At 54.9% G+C, this 16,991-nt stretch overlaps 1 non-coding gene across 1 annotated transcript; it reads right to left on the reverse strand.

Moving 5' to 3' along the window:
* Nucleotides 1–1,000: 1,000 nt before the first annotated feature.
* On the reverse strand, nt 1,001–1,185 carry LOC118620960. Its single transcript, XR_004957595.1, has one exon. It is a non-coding gene; the product is annotated as a U2 spliceosomal RNA (small nuclear RNA).
* Between the last annotated feature and the right edge of the window lie 15,806 nt (nt 1,186–16,991).

Genomic DNA, 16,991 nt, shown 5'->3' on the forward strand with positions numbered 1-16,991 from the left:
GAGTGGCAGCCACTCGATGTGTCCCTTTCACGTCGATGTTTCTCTCTCTCTATCTCTTCCTCTCTCTCCCTCCCACTCTATCTGTACAAAAAATGGAAAAATGTCCTCAGGTGAGGATAAAAATAAATAAATAAATAAAAAGGGGGCGAAGGCGCCTCTCCTGCAAGTTCTCGTCACAAGGAAACACCCTGGTGTGGTGAGGCGGTGGATGCTGACTGATCATCGCGTGACCCTCCCGCAATGTATCCGTCCACAGCCAGTCGTGATGTTGCACGTCTGATACAATGTCTGTCAATGACCTCTCGCCTGCAAACTTGAGGGTGTTTATGGAGGCCCCCTACTCGCCCAGGGGCCTGCCACAGTGCCGGCACCACGGAAGCGCTCAGCATACGCTGGTTGAATGAACGCACGGCAGAGAGAGCGGAGAAAGGAAGATAATGAAAAGGGACAGGAGCCAGCCCCTTATGGCATGGACTGCTGTCACCGCGAGGCCAGGTGACAGCTCTTTCAAGGAAACAGGAAGTGCTGAGAACGCGGAGGAAGGACCATGAGATCCGGAGCCATGGCTAAGGAGGGTTCCGTCGGGAAAGCTGTGCTGCTGGGACAGGACCAGCCTCAAGGAAGGAGCATCGTCCTCATCTGGGAAGGTGGGAAAAAACAGCGTGGTATCTACTGAGGTGCCTGCTCAGCACCTCTTCCTCCTCCTTTCGGAAGAGAGAATAACTACACAAACACCCCCTCCGCCCTGCCTGACCCGAGTGCCAGCATGCTGGGGGGCGGGGAGGGAGAGAGAATGAAAACATCACCCCCCTCTCACGGAGTAAAAGTCAGTAATCGGCCCTGGCTGGTTTGGCTCAGCAGTTAGAGCCCCAGCTTGAGGACTGGAGAGTCCGGGATTCGATTCCTGGTCAAGGACACATGGCTGGGTTGCAGGTTCGATCCCCGGGCTTGGCTGGGGTTGTGCGGGAGGCAACCAGTCGATGTGTCTCCCTCACATCGCTGTTTCTCCCTCCCTTCCACTCTATCTAAAAATCAATGGAAAAATATCCTTGGGTGAGGATTAACAAACAAAAAAAAATCAATAATCAAATGAATTACTTCCTGTGTCACCGTTTGGCCCTACATACATTAAACTGATAACAACAGATACTACACTTGATCTTAGCCAAAAGGCCGAGAGGCGATGGCCCTACACATATATATATATAACCCACATCCTCTGAAAAGCAGCCCGTGGTGCCCTGCGGCCACTTTCCCACTTTGTTTTCCTCCCCAGACTGTCATCACCACCTGCCAGCCCCTGGTGTGTGCCTGTGGCAGGTTTTCAGGGAGGAGGCCGGGGGCCAGCCGCAGCCGGCCGAGCAGCAGCGGGGTGCTCTGGCGCTGGGATTCCTGCCCAGGAGGGCAGCCAAGGAGCCATGCCATCCAAACCCAAGGCGAGAGGACGCACGGACGCACCCAAGGTGCGAGGACGTACGGACGCACGGACGCACGGACAGCTGTGACATTTTACATCAGTGTGCCACCCAGGATGCGGACGGTGTCCTCGCATCAAGCGCCAGCCTCCGGGGGTGAGCTGAGGCTCCCGAGCTCTGTCCTTAGGCAGGAAGTGGTGCTCGGCCCCCAGCCAGGAGCAAACACTCCCTCCCACAGCACGAGAAAGAGGGGCTGCTTGAGAAGGGGCCGACGCGGTTTCCGTGCAGGGCTTTCTGGACAGGGGTTTCAGCTTTGCTGGCCGTACACTGCCACCTGAACTCTGCCACTGGAGCGAGAGGCAGCCAGACCATAGGTGTGAGGATGAGGGGGACTGTGTCACAGTAAAACTTCATTTGCAGAGATAGGCCGGGGGCCGACGTGGCCCACCACCGACTTCTCTGCCCTCTGGTCCAGTGATCCTGTGGGCTCACCAAGTCTCCGGCCTATGCTGGGCGCACAGACGGCATGGGCTGCGCCTCGGAACAGCTCTCAGGGGTGCTTTCCTAGGACCCTGCCCCCACGATGCCAGTGCCCCTCACGCTGAGCAGCGCCCCTCACGCCCGCGCCCTCCTGCGACCAGGGCTTTGGGGAAGGATGGCTGGCGAGCGGCGGAGCGAGTGGACGGATGACCGTCCACCAGTGCTAGCCAGCCGAGGGCACCAGAGGAGACTGGACGCACGCCAAGTCTGTTCCCACGAAACCCGGAGTTTCTCACCGAGACACGTCCTCCTCCTCTACCTCTGTCTCTTTGAATAACACCACCTGCTGCTCAAGCCAGGGGACAGCTAGCTAAGCTGTCGTCCTCCTGGGTCCCCTCCTCCAGGCGATGCCAGCTCAGGTGTCCACCTCGCCATCGCCGCTGCCGTTGTCCTGGCCAGGCCCTCGTCCTGTCCCGCCTGGACATCAGCCTTCTGAGTGGTTTCCCCGCCTCTCTCCACCTTCCAACCCAAGTCCCTGCCGTGTCCGCAGGGCCGCCTTTCTCCAGGGCAAACGGCAGCATCACCTGTCGGCTCAAAAGCCTTCGATGGCTCTCAGCTGCTTCTGGACTAAGCCTCCCGCACTGTGCCAGCAGCTCCAGTACCTTGTCTCGTCCTCCACGCCCCAGGCCTCACCCCGCCACACACAGCCCTGCCCTGCCCTGCCCCCACCTCACTTCTGGGGTGCGCCCTGCAGACAGCCTGCTCCAGGCACAGAACATTGTCCTTCCTCACCCATGTCTCCCTTTGTGTGTGTGGGTGTCCCCCGCGGGTACAGGGGTGCCCCGCGTGCACTCTTCACCTGACCAATCCCCACCCAGCTTTAGGATTTGCCCCATCCACATTTTCCCACGCAGCCTGCAGGGGGCAGTCTCGGGCAGAGCTCACTTGCCCCTCTGGAGCCCGGAATGCTCAATTCCAGCGCTTGGGGCCAGGCACCTCGAGGAACCCAGCCGACCAGCTTCCCGTTGGGAGAACTAATATTGGTCAGGATTTAATGGTGATTGTTAGCGTGAGTCTTCAAAGTTAACCCTGCAGGAAGCCCGTCAGAACCACATGCCACGTGGGGAAACAGAAAGGAAGGCCATGACTCGCGCTGCCGTTAAGTAAGGGCTCCCAGGACGCTTGCTCAACCCCCAGGGAGAAAAGCCATCTCCCAGCCCCTGTCATCTCATCTGCTCCTGAGATAGACCCCAGGCCATTCCCTGTTGGGGACGAGCAAACAGGACTCAGAGAAGCCAGGGGTCACACAGCCGGAATGGGCACTGGTGGCCCTCAGTCGCCCACACCGAGCCGCCGGCAGAGACGAGAGGTAGTGGCTATGCTCGCTCCCTGGGAGGGGTTGCACTGTCAGGAGCCATCTGAAGCAAAAAGCTTCGTGATGTCCAGTGGCTGCTGGCCTCGCCACGGACAAATCTCAGTTCATGCTGTCCCTTCCGGTGGCAAAGCTGACTTCAGCCGTCCTGTGTTAGTGGCTGGAGCGGGAGTGAGATGAAGCCCCTTCTTCAGGCACCAAGTCAAATCTTGGCTCCGTGGCCTCGAGGACCCCGTTTTTCAAGCCAGACACTTGCGCTGGAGCATCGGCATGGGCCAGATGCCCCCTCTGGGGTGCCAGCTCTCAGAATGTCCGCTTCCCACAGTGGCCATTGCTCATTGACTTCCCTACCCCAAGCAAACACCAACAAGCCCGATGCTGCCAGCACCCCTATTTGGTGACATGCCTGCTAGAGTTTTTTATTAGACCTGCAAACCAGGTAACCGTTCCAAATAACAGGTTTTCCCTTTGCTTGGCTGCCAAGGAAGCCAAACGAGAAGGGCAGAAAGGCAGAGCCCCGGCCAGGGCAGGCTGATGGGAGAGGGAGGCAGCCCAGAGCACGGTGGAGTTTGCAGATGTCCGAAGAATTGTAATGAAAACTACTAGCGATTGGCTGTCGCCAATGAATCTGCAAACAGCAAGCGCTGGCGAGGACGTGGAGAAAGGGAGCCCTCGTGCACCGCTGGTGGGAATGCAGACTGGTGCAGCCACTGTGGAAAGCAGTGTGGAGTTTCCTCAGAAAATTACAGATAGAACTGCCCTATGACCCAGCGATTCCACTTCTGGGGATTTATCTGAAGAAACACAAAACACTAATTCGAACGAATACATGCACCCCTATGTTCACTGCAGCGTTATTTACAACAGCCAAGATCTGGAAGCAGCCCAGGTGTCCCTCAGCAGAGAGGATAAAGCAGTTGTGGTACATGTACACAATGGAGTACGACGCAGCCATAAAGAAGAACGAAATCTTACCCTCTGGGACGGCATGGAGAGACCTAGAGGGTATCAAGTGAAATAAGCCAGTCGGAGAAAGACGAGTACCCTATGATTTCCCACAGGACAAAATAAACAAACAAACGAAATTGAAACACACTCCTAGACACAGAGAGTGAACTGGTAGTTGACAGATGGAGGGGGTCGGGGCACTGGGGGAAAAGCGAAGGGGTTCAGAGGACAAATTGGGAGCTACGAAATAGCCCTAGGGATGTAATGCAGTACAGGGAATGTAGTCAGGAAAGTTGTGATAACTGTGTATGGTGCCAGGTGGGTACTGGAAATCCAGGGGGAGGGATCACTTTGTAAAGTGTATGATTGTCTAACCGCTAAGCTGTACACTTGAAACCAATACAAAATAAAACCGAAAGAAAAACTATTAACGACATGGCCGTTGCTTTCAGGCCAAGAACAGAGTCCCCCTTCACAAGTACCCGCAGGGAGACGTCTGACTCGTGACCAGCACTGTGGATGTTGGGGGGGCGTCCACTTCCAGTGGGTGATTGCAAAGCGACATTAAAGTCAGGAAGGAAGCACGGCAAAGCCTTTCCCAGCGGTTTCAGGATCGCATCGTTGATTTTGTGCCTACTTTCCTACATTTTTCAATGGTTCTAATGGCGACAGCACATTATATTAAAGTGAAATATTAAACTCCTCTAAAATACAGTGTTGGCAGTGATGTGCATCTTTCAGATCGCCCCCCGAGCCTATCGAAGTGGCTTGCGCTGTTCGCGCGACAGCCGCCGGAGGCCTTGCGGAGAGACTGATACGATATCGCGTGTTAATATGTACGTTTAAAATGTGCGTATTTAATTAAGTACGTTTACTACTAAACGACTAATAATTTTACCTATTTTCAAAAATGGACACCCCTTTTTGTGAGATTGTTACATAAGACAAACTCCACCTCCGTCTTGGGCGGGTCACGCTGTCCAGGTGGGGACGGTGAATGGAGCCCGTGTCAGCACCAGGTGTGTTTCCTGTCCCTGCAAGCGTGCTGGCTCCTAGAACGGTGCTTACTTAATGGCTCAGACCTTGGCTTCCATAATCATTTGTCCTTTGAACTATCTCAAATGGGACAATGGTGCTTAGGGAGCACTCTGGATAGGGCAAATGGTGGTTCAGGTTGCCCCACCTTGAACTGGCCTCATGACCCCCACCTGAGTCACCTGCATTCCCAATGCCAGCAAGAGACTCGTCCGGGGAGGGCGCGGTAATCGCCACACCTTTCTCCTCTAACAGGATCTTTTCAGGTATCATTTTATAAAATTCTCAGAGCAACGTGGTGAGCTATGGAGGTCAGGGTTAACGCTTTTATGAGTTGAATTGTGTCCCCCTAGAAAGAGGCGCTGAAGTCCTAATCCCAGGTACCTGTGAATGCAGCCTCACTTAGAAATAAGGTCTTTATATATGTAATTAAGTTAGGATGAGGCCATTAGGGTGGGCTCCAACCCAGTATGACAGGTGTCCCTGTCATAGGAGAGATGGCCACACACAGGGAGAAGGTTGTGATGACAGGGGCAGAGATTGGGGTGACGCAGCCGTAAGCCAATGGATGCCAAGGGTCTGTGGGCACCACCGGAGGCTGAAGAGGCAGAAAGCATCCTCCCCAGGGTCTCTATCCAGAGGGAGCACAACCCTGCCGGCAACTTGATCTCGGACTCCAGCCTGCAGGACGGGGGGAGAGTACGTTTCCGTTGTGTGTGGTGTTTGTTATGGCAGCCCCAGGACACCCATCCGCTCATTCGGGGCCCCCGCCCTATGACCTGTTTAACCTTAGTCAATTTCATAAAGGCCCTAATTCCAAATATAGTCACACTGGGCACTATATATATATTTGGGGGGACGCAAAGATTCATTCGATAGCACCAACTAGAAAAGGAGGAAAGTACTCTGAGCTGGGTTCATGGATCCAGCAGCTTGGGGGGGGGGGTGGGGAATAACCACAAATGGTCTGCTCTTGAAGGACAGCCCACTCAGGGGGGCCTGGGGGGGAGGGTTGGAGGACATCTCGTGGCCAGAGCTTCCCTCCCTCTGAGGCCGGAGGTGCGGGCACACACATGGCGCACGAGCCCCCTTTGGGAGCCGGCCTTTGCCTGACTCAGCAGCGCGGTGCCTGGCGCTCCATCCGTGCCGCACGTCTGCTTCCCGTGGTCTGTCCGTCACGCGTCATCCCCGAGGCTCCCCTGCCTAGGTGCCTTCTCCCTCTCAGAGACATTAGCTCATCCTCCCAGACTCAATGTGAATGTCCTCACGGGACGGGTGGGCCTCCCTCTGCTCTCCTGGTGTTGATACGTAGTATCAACCTCAGCTCCAACCTCGGCTTCGCCAAGGACACGGCAGTTCACGACCAGCTCCTACCAGATCCCATGCCCCTGGCAGGCCGAGGTGTCAGTAGCCTACAGCTCCAAAATGCATCTATTGATCCAGAATGTTCCCTAAGCCCTAGACCCCAATACCCAGCTGGCACCTGATCTCATCAGCCAATGCCTCACCACCGCTAGAGTTTCTCCCCCCGCCTTCCCCCCACGCAGCCCCACTACTGCCCCAGCGTCTGTTAGTAGCCCCACCTGCTCCCTGGCTTAGCTAGAAACCCCGACAGCATCCTGGTTCCTTCTCAGCCTCTCGATGCCTCCGCAACCCTCGCTGATTCTAGATCCAGGCTGTGCCTCTGCTCCCCTCTTCTCTGGCTGGCTGCCCCCGGCTCCTGGCACCTCGCCCACAGGGCCATCGCTCGGTGGCCTCTTGCTCGTGTCCGTCCCAGTACTTTGCACTCCTCACCATCGTTCTGTCTGTCTGTCTTCCCCGAGCAGGGACTGTCTGTCTCGTCCTGATGTACCCCGGCCGCCAGCATGGAGTCTGGCTCGTGGGAAGTGCTCAGGAGAACCTTGGGACCATTGTGAAGGTGCGCGGGCAGCAGGCTGAACCCGCACGGGGCAGGTTCTCACGCGGCTCGGAGACGGACAGCACCCGCGCGCGGACTCAAGCACTTCACCCACGTTTCCAAAACAACGGCTGAAGTTAAACCCGTCCTAATGAAAACAGTGCCAGAGGGCACAGGAAGGAGAGGTGCCGCAGGCCAGCAGCCCGCCAGACGGGCCCCCACTGCACACCTTTATTTGGACACCGGAGCAGAGAGGGGAGCCCAGGGCCTACGCCAGGAGATGGTACCCCGATTTCTTCCAGGCAAATCTACTCTGAAGCCCCAGGGAAGACATGCAGGGGACTCGCCCCATCAGCCCATCTGGTTAAGGTCTGACAACCTTTCATTAGCGACATCGCCCTGTCTCACGCCCTTTCTCTCCCACGATGCTTCAGGTCACCCCTTTTCCCCTCCCTTCCCCTGTAGAACTGGAAGGCCGGCTACCTCCTGGGGAGAGAGGCTGGCAAGAGCCCCAGAGAACAACGGTCTTATTGAGTAGGCCAGTCGCAAGTTCTTCCCGTCAGCTGTCTTTGCGGTTCCCTGGAGACAGGGCACACAGGGAAACAGAGAACGTTAGAATCTGCGCCTCTCTCATCTGTCGTTTTCTTCTGATTTTTATTTTTAGCATTTCATTAAAGAACCCTATTTTGAGCTTATAAAAGCCAAGTTGAAAAAGAATATGGCTTCACGCCCTGGCCGGTTTGGCTCGATGGTTAGAGCATTGGCCCGCAGACCAGAGAGTCCCCGGTTCGGATCCCGCTAAGGGCACATACCTTGGTTGCGGTTTATCCCTGGCCCCGGTTGGGGTTGTGTGGGTGGCAACCAGTCCGTATGTCTCTCTCGCGTCAATGTTTCTCTCTCTCTCTCTCTCTCTCTTCCACCCTCTCTCCCTCCCACTGTATCTGAAGATAAATGCAAAAATGTCCTCGGGTGAGGATAAAAAAAAAAGAAAGAATATGGCTCTATTATTTTTTTAAATGACCACATAGATAAAAGCCCTTTGGGAGCCTTTGCCAAACGGACATCACTCGTTCTCATTTCTGTCTTTGTACAGAAGAAATAGGGAAACTGAGGCAGGTAAATGGGGTCCACACTCTGTGATCACAGGGAGAAACGTATTCCAAGGGTGGCGGAACTCAGACCCCTGTGTCCTGGGCCTCAGTGGGAAGGGGGTTCGTGGCTTCTTGAACGACCACTGTGTGCTGGGAACCCTGCAAAGGCCAACCTGAGCCCATGTCACAGAGTCCTCGCCTGCCCCACGAGGACACTGAGAGCCCAGGCCTAGCAGGAAAGCTGCGGACTGTGCCAAGGTCATGCTGCGGACTGTGTCAAGGTCATGCTGCAAGGATGGAGATGAGGTGAGATTTGAACTCAGATCTGTCTGGTTCCAAAGTCTGGGGTCTCGCCCGTGTCTTCCCTCCCCCCAGTCAAGCATCCAGATCCTCCCATTTCCTCTACCTGCAAAGACCCCTGGTGGGTTTTCCGGGCTCACGGTCACCCAGCTGAGCTCACCTTGCCCCCTGCCAGGGCCGAGGGTCTTAGCCAACATCCCTCCTGGGGGATCCTCTGGCCATTCCCAAGGGCCATGCACCAAACAGTGTCCCAGGTTCACCTGGGCATTTAGCATCGACCCCTGCAGGGAGCAGACGTGGGAGCCAGCGATTGTGACACCTCACCGACAGTAACCTTGATGACTATGCAGATGTCACAGCTCACAACAACCCCACATTGTGGGGGGAAAGCTTTACGATGAGAGAACAGGCCGAGAGGTTCAGTGATCCATCCCAACGAGGTCATGGGGGGTGGGGCCGGAGTCGAACCGGGAGAGCAGCCTCCCCTTAGGCTGCTCGGTGTTCTGACCATTGGAAGTGTGGCGCCCAGACTCACAGCCTGGGTTCGTCTTCCGGCCGCGGGACCTTGGGCGAGTCACTTCGCCCCTCTGGCTTTCTCATCTTCCTCCGTCAGGTGGAGGCGACCACATCCGACCTGCTCCCCTCGCCATGAGGGCACCCGAACACGGACGGGGTGAGACCTCAGACCCGTGCCTGGTACGTGCGCTAACCTCCGTTCGTTGTTTTTCTTTCAAGAAGTGTTGCTACGGGCAGCGGGTCACGGTGGGCTGGGTAAGCAGCTTGGCCGATGTCAGAACACTGAGGGCAAACTCAGCCCCCCGCTGACCTCTTTTCCCACAGGCCTGTCTTTGGTCTGGGAAGGAGGGAGGCGTACGACATGGAGACATGGGCAGTCGTGATGGAGAAGGGATGTCCTCCAGCTCCCTCTTGTTTCTCCTTAGGAGGGGCGGCCCGTGGACAGACACACTGACGCAGGGCTCCGGCAGAACGGGAGCTGGACTCCCAGCCTTGCCACTTAGTATAAATAGTATGACCTTGACCCGGTTACTGGGCCTCACAAGCTTCCCCGGACTGGGAGGGAAGGAACCCTGGTAACCTATCGAGAGCATTGCCCAGGGATAGACGCGCAGACGGCCTTCAGCAACCCTGCAGCCCAGTGGGGATGTCCTCACACGTGGCCCGTGCCCCCCCGGGCCTGCGGGACTGTCTGCTCGCTTGTTCCCCAGAAGTCTGCCCTGGAGGAAGTTTGTATTCGTGTCCCCACATCCACGGTGCCAAAGACCATCGTCGGCGGAGAGAGGACCAGACCTCTGCCCCCCTGGCTTCCCCAGGGAGGCCCCCCACCCCACGAGTTTATCAGATTGCGCCCCCAGTTAAAAACAACAGCCACAGAACACAAGACAGGTACTCACCACGTCCGATCGCAGGCTGAGACTCAGCCAGGACTGCGTGTGAGGAGCTGACTCAGGCCAGCATCGCGGCGCCGTTCCCACGCTGGACTCCGGCTCCCACGTCCGCGCACAGCTGGCCACCTCAGGACTTCCTGAAGCTCCCGGGCCTTCTCAGCGATGTTCCCCCAGCCTGTTTTTCCAGTCTGGCGATCAGATTCCTGTGGCCTTTTTAGGCTCCTTCCTGATTTCAGGGCCACCCTCCTCCCTCCATGGATGAGGCGTTAATTCCCTGACAAAGGACTTCCCCATCCAAACGGAGGGTTTCTCAACCTCGGCGCGGCTGCATTTTTTGGCTGGGTGTTCGTGTTGCTGGGTGCTGCCCTGTGCTTAGGAGGATGTTTACATTGTCCCTGGCCTCTGCCCACGAGATGCCAGTGGCCAGGTCATCACCTCTCCCTCACCTCATCACGGCAGCCAAAACGTCTCCGGAACTGCCAACTGTCCCCTGGGGCCGGGGGGGGGAGCAGAATCACCCAGGTGGGAGCCACTGTCTTAATCCCACCGAGTCCTGTCCCTGTTTAGGGAAGAACTTCAGGAAATCGCATTCCCGTCTCTGCGCCTCTACTTCGGTTCAGCCCAGTGAGGCTGTGCGGGGACCTCCCCTGGACCGAGAACCCTGTGCTTGCGGCCGCTCACTCTCCAGCCACGGTCGTCCGCAGAGGAATGACGGGGGGATGCTTGTGTCCGACCCTGTCGCCGAGAGGCCACTTCTGATCACGGCAGTGTGTGGGCCGGGGCTCTCCAGCAAAACAGAACAGGTAGGGTGTGTGTATGTGTAGAAAGAGCGTTATTTTAGGGGTGGGCTCACGCAATTCATGGAGATTACGGGGCCAACATCAGCAGGTGGGCCAGCAGGCCCACGGCCCGGGGCAGAGGTGCAGTCCGAGTCCAAAGGCTGTCTGCTGAGAAATTCTTTCTCGATCAGGGAAAAGTAGTCGTTTTTCTATCCGTCCACTGATTGGACGAGGCCCACCCACATGCTGGGGGTGATCTGCTTTACTCAAAGTCCACAGATTTAAGTATCGATCTCATCTAAAAAAACACCTTCACCAAAACATCCCGAATAACATCTGACCAAATATCCAGGCACCGTGGCCCAGCCACGCTGACACATGGAAGTCACCACCACCGGCGGTGATGATGAATTCAATTACGACAGAGGGAGGGACGTGAGGCCAGGCTTCCGTGATGACCGTCTGCAATGCCAGCGCCGTGGCTGCCACGCTGGGGCCACCAGCGGCCCTCAGCCCTGGTTACAGGTCACCCGAGGAGCCTTGACAAGATTCAGATGTCGAAGCTGCCCCTGGGGCGGGCCAGCAGCGATGAACAGGCTTCGCAGAGTCCCCCTTCCCTCCAGGGCGCCTGGGGGGTGGAGGCCATTGCACCTCCCTCGGCTGGGGAGGACGAGAAGAAAATGCTTGAAAAGCACTTAGCAAATCCCCGGGAGCAGGTGACACACCATGTCACGGGTGCCCTCTCCCGTCACCCAGTGGGTATCACAACCAGGTGTCCCTGCCCGTTCTCTCAAGTCCCTGTTGAGCCCTGATAACAGTCACGCTTTAGCTGACATTCACTGAGCTGTGCGGCTTAATCTTCACAACGACCTGGTGAGGAGGGTCCCCTGCTGGTCTCAGGCTGTACTGCAGGCTTGAAGGCTCAGACAGGTCAGTGACTCGCCCAAGGCAGATGCTGACAGTCTGGGATTTACCCGCCTCCAAAGGTCAACGCTGTCAACATACCATGCTCTGGAAGACGTCAGTCAGAGTGGTGGCCTCCGGGAAGGAGGACGCCCAAAATGCCAGTTTCCAGATGTCACCACTCTGTACCGAGGAAGCCGGGGGAAAAAATCAATTTCTCAGCACTAGAATGGGAGTTTAGGGAAAGCCTTGGTGTGTACCCCAAAATCAGTCACGTGCTGGAAGGGGGGCAATGGTCAGTGGCGATCGTCATTGACGATGAAAAGCTCATTCACGACAGGAAGGAAAACATGAAATACCAGGACTGAATTCACAAGAAAGGTGCGGCCCAGGATGAACATGCCTGCAGGGACCCCAGATGTGGCCGGCGGAGGGCGCTCTGGGCCCAGGGCAGTCAGTGTGGAAACGTGATTCCTGGCTGATCAGTTAGAGGTTAAAACAATTCCCTGATTTTTTTCGAATCAAAATTAGGCATCGAAGTAATTTCTAAAGAATTTTTTTTTTAAGTCTGGGTGTAAGACAGAGGGACTTCTGGGTCCGTGGCGGCTTCCAGCCTGTGGGGAGGGAGGCGTCGGCCTCCCTGGGCGCCCGGGGACGGTGCACGGCTCGGCCACCCAGGGCCGTGAGACTCTCTGCTCGGCTCAGCCTGGGCACACTCACTGTCCAAAAAAACTGGCTTCACGGTTTAAAAGAGTTTTAATTATGAAACATACCATAGGTTTTAAAATAGCTATAAAGCATACAAATATAAAATATAAATATGTATTTGTATTATATATTTTATAACTATTCCATTTTATAAAAGTGTATCTATATGTTACAACTATATATTATACAATATTACATATTTATATAAATACATCATATTTTACAAAACTATATTTACATATGTATATAATATGTCATTTATATATAATTTTTATAATTGTATTATATAACTATATGTAATCATATATATATTTATACACACAATTTAACAAATGATGGAATAAACACCTGTGTAACTACCTCAGCAGACAAACTCTTTTTGTTTTTTAATTCTCACCTGAAGATACGTTTTTTTTTTTATTGGTTTTTAGAGAGAGAGGACGAGAGAAAAAATGAGAGAAACATTGATATGAGACAGAAACCTCGATCGGTTGCCTCCTGCACGCACCCAGACTGGGGCTGGAGCCTGCACCCTAGGTGTGTGCCCTGACCGGAGTAGAACCCGCAACCCTTGGGTGCACAGGAGGACACTCCATCAACCGAGGCACCTGGCCAGGCACCGCAGACAAACCCGTAGGGAGGCCCCGCCCACAATGCGGCTCCCACGTGCTGTGTGAGCCTCCCTCCGTCCGCGGGCAGAACCTGCGACCTGCTTCCCGACCCAGAGAACATGGCGACAGGACGGGTGTGTCACAGCGCGTGTGCTTGCCGTGTAGAAGACGGGAACACCTGTGACGTGCCGGCTGGGGCAGCCTGTGCGCAGGGCCTGAGGGCAGCCAGGCTGCAGGACGCTGGATGCTGCCAACAACCTCGGAGGCAGATCCTCCCGTCGAGCCTCCAGTGAGCCCCCAGCTTCAGCCCACACCTCAGCTGCCGCGTACAAGGACACCGCCAAGCTGCCCAGACTCCAGATGCGCAGGAACCCGAGTCCACACATGGTTTTGAGCTGCTAAGATTTTGGTAGTATTGTTATTTACCGAAAGATAAAGACGATGCCACCCAAATGAAGCGACAGAACATTCCAGCCCCTACGGACCCCGTGTGCCTTTCCTAGTCACACCCCCTGCCCCCTCCCCAGAGGACTTTGGTGTAGGTCCCTCCCATGCTTTTCTCTGTAGATGGACCGTCTGTGTAAGTACCACTCAGTAGGGTGTGTTTGGTTTTGAAAGTGTGAATAGCCAGCCCGCAGAGAACTCTGTACTAATAATAAAGAAGTGGTCAGAGGTCAGTTTTAACTTGACAAAGTGACTTTGAACTTGATCTTGAAGAACACATAGAAAGTAATGAGTCTGGCCTGTGTGGCTCAGTGGTTGAGCATCGACCCTGCACCAAGAGGTCACTGGTTTGATTCCCAGTCAGGGCACATGCCCAGGTTGTGGGCCTGATCCCCATTGGGGGGCATGCAGGAGGCAGCCAATCAATGTTCTCTCTCATCGACGTTTCTATCTCTCTCTTCCTCTCTCTTCCTCTCTCTCTAAAATCAATAATGAAAAAAAAAACCTACAAGAACAAAAAAACGCCTGCAACCATGTGTGCGTGCGTGTGCGTGTGTGTGTGTGTAAAGGTACATTTGTTCTAGTGATCCTATTTATAATAATTTATCCCAAATAATCTAATGCAATGGTGGATTTTAGACATGTTCAGCAAGACACTCGTACTGGCAAAGACAGAAACAGTCAATATTGAGGGAATGCTTACATAAATTATTCCACTTGTTGGATAAAGGCAGACAGTGACGAGGATGCTTGCTACAGCTTTTAATGACGGTGATAAATTCTGTGGCTGTAGGTTAAACAAAAACAAGACTGCAAGTAGACCCTTCCCACCAACAGCAATTCTTTAGTGCAGGTGGACAGATTGAGGTTGAACCCCAGCCCCCCTGCCCGTTTGCCGAGGGCCTCAGGGAAGCTGCCGAACCCACGGGAGCCTCAGTTCCGCCCCCAGATGTGTCTTACGGACCCAGGGAGAACACAAACACGTAGCCCTGCGTGTTCCAGACACTTGACACACCTTCTCCTTTTGTTCATTGCGCCGAATGGGGTGGGGTTATGGACCCATGGAAAGGAGGGGACAGAATCACACATCACGCACGTTTAGAGGATGGGTTTCTCCACTAAGACGCAGAAGGATGTAAACAGCTGGTTTTCATTTTCGATTTTTAAAGACAAGCAGGAAGAGAGCTGCCCGTCTGTCCTTCCACGTGGCTTCTGTCTGGGATGTGACAGTCTTGTCCACAGGTCCTGCCTCATCTTACAGGTGAGAAATCTCACACTAGTCTTGTTCCCCAGTGACGGATGTATGAACATCCGGTAATATTTCAACCAGATGGGAAGTGGGGTCTGGCGTGATTTGGGGTGGGGTGGATGACAGAAGCCTCTCTCTCACAGTCTGCACAGCTACGACACTGGTCTTCAATGTGCAGCGACACCAACAAGGAAGCAACATGCAGATTCCTAGGCCCCAGGCTGAGAGAGTCTGATTTGGTGGGTCTGGAATGAAGCTGGGAAATGTATGTGCATGAAACATACAAGAGAGTTAATGATTCTTTTTTTTTATTTTTTTATTTTTTTTAATCCTCACCCGAGGACATTTTTCCATTTTTCACTCAGAACGGGAAGGAGAGAGAGGAAGAGAGAGAAACATCGATGTGAAAGGGACACATCGAGTGGCCGCCACCCACACGACCCAACCAGGGCCGGGGACAAACTGCAGCCAAGGTACATGCCCTTAGCGGGAACCGAACCCGGGTCTCTCTGGACTGCAGGCTGACGCTATAACCGCTGAGCCAAACCGGCCAGGGCGAGAGTTAATGATTCTTAACAAAGAGCTCAATGCCTATGTATATATCCATGCACATATGGTATACCATATGGCATACTAATGAGTAGGTATATACCTATATATATATCTGTATATATGTGTTTACTGTATAACAACCATTGGGATCAAGATATAGAGCAGTTCTGGCCCTGGCCGGGTAGCTCAGTTTGTTGGAGCATCATCCCAGTATATGAAGATATAGAATAGTTTCCACACCCGAAGGCCCCTTCTCAATCAAGACCCACTCCCCCCACGCCGGGTAACCATTATTCTGACAACACAGATTGGTTTAGTCTGTCCTTGAGCCTGGGTTCTCCTGCTCAGCATCATGTTGACGGGATGAAGTCCACGGTGCTGTCTGTGTGGGCAGCCGAGTGTGGATGAGTCACAGACGGGCATCTGGGTGGATCCCAGGTGCTGCTGAGATGTCCCGATCCGACGTCCTGCTGGGCACACACACTTTGGTCTCCTGTACCTGCCTAGGAGCAGGGCTGTCGAGCTGCAGGACACTGATGTATTTATTGTAGTAGACACAGCCCCACAGCGGAAATTCGCATTTTTATATGAAGTTTCTGGTGCAGGTGGTCTTGGACCACACTTTGAGAAACACCACGAAGCTAGAAACCCCGTTGTGTGAGCAAACATACTCCCTTCAGCTCTCCCTTTCCTGGGCGACCAGCAGGGGGAGCTCGCTTACCCGAGTTACTGGCCAGGTGATGGAGGGGGGACAGGTGAGGATGAGACGTTAATATTCCTCTTTGGAACAAATCTTCACAATTTACTTCTTTGCCCCCGAGAAGAAGCTGAAAACAGGGTAACTTAGATGGGGTTGAGAAGGGGAGAAGCCAGGACACTGTACCCCATCAACCCAGCCCCCTGCCATCCCAAACTCAGTCCACTGAGAATAATGTCAACTACTTTTACAAAGGTGCCGGGGGGCATATGCTCGGGACCCTGAGTTACCCCTGGGGGAATGCCTGTCCCTTCCACTCATCTTTTTTTAAAAAAATCCTCACTTGAGGACTTTTATGCATTTATCTGCAGATGGAGTGTGGGGGGAGGGCATCGATGTGAGAGAGACATACCGAGTGGTTGCCACCCACACGACCCCAACCAGGGCCAGGGGCAAACTGCGACCGAGGTACATGCCCTTAGCAGGAACCGAACCCGGGTCTCTCTGGTCCGCGGGCCGACGCTCTGACCGCTGCGCCACGCCGGCCAGGGCCCTTGCACTCTTCGTAGACAAGCTGATGGCGAAGGGACTCCCGGGCTCGCGCTCTGGAGGTGGCTGCGGGAGAGGAACGGGATGCACTCCTGCGGGGCCCGGCGGGGGACAGCGAAGGCCGTGATGGGGAGACTGCCCTCTTCCATTTCAGCAGATGCAGCCCCTTCTGAGGCCAGGCCAGGAAACGAGGCTGGGAAGGCTGCTTGGGGTGACCGTGCTGGGTACCGGCCGCTCCACCTGGAGCAGTTCCCTTCCCGGGCCGCACTGCCCGCCGACGCCCCCCCCGCCTGATCCCGGCTGCCCTCTGCTGGTCTCACTGGGCACTGCAACCAGGGGCCGCAGCGGCCAGGGGCAGCAGGTCTCCAGACCTGGGAGGCTTCCACGTGGAGGCGGGCAGGAGACGGACGGGGTATAGATCGAGGGCCTCGTGAACCCGGAAAGGTGGCTGTCATCCCCACACCCCCCAAGCTGGGTCTCACGAGCATCACTCAGGCTCCTTCCCACAGCTTCCTCTGCGGAACACGTGTGTTTCAATGAATTCTCTCCTGGCTC

Source organism: Molossus molossus, unplaced genomic scaffold (genome assembly GCF_014108415.1).
Source record: "Molossus molossus isolate mMolMol1 unplaced genomic scaffold, mMolMol1.p scaffold_m16_p_1, whole genome shotgun sequence".
NCBI lineage: Eukaryota > Metazoa > Chordata > Mammalia > Chiroptera > Molossidae > Molossus > Molossus molossus.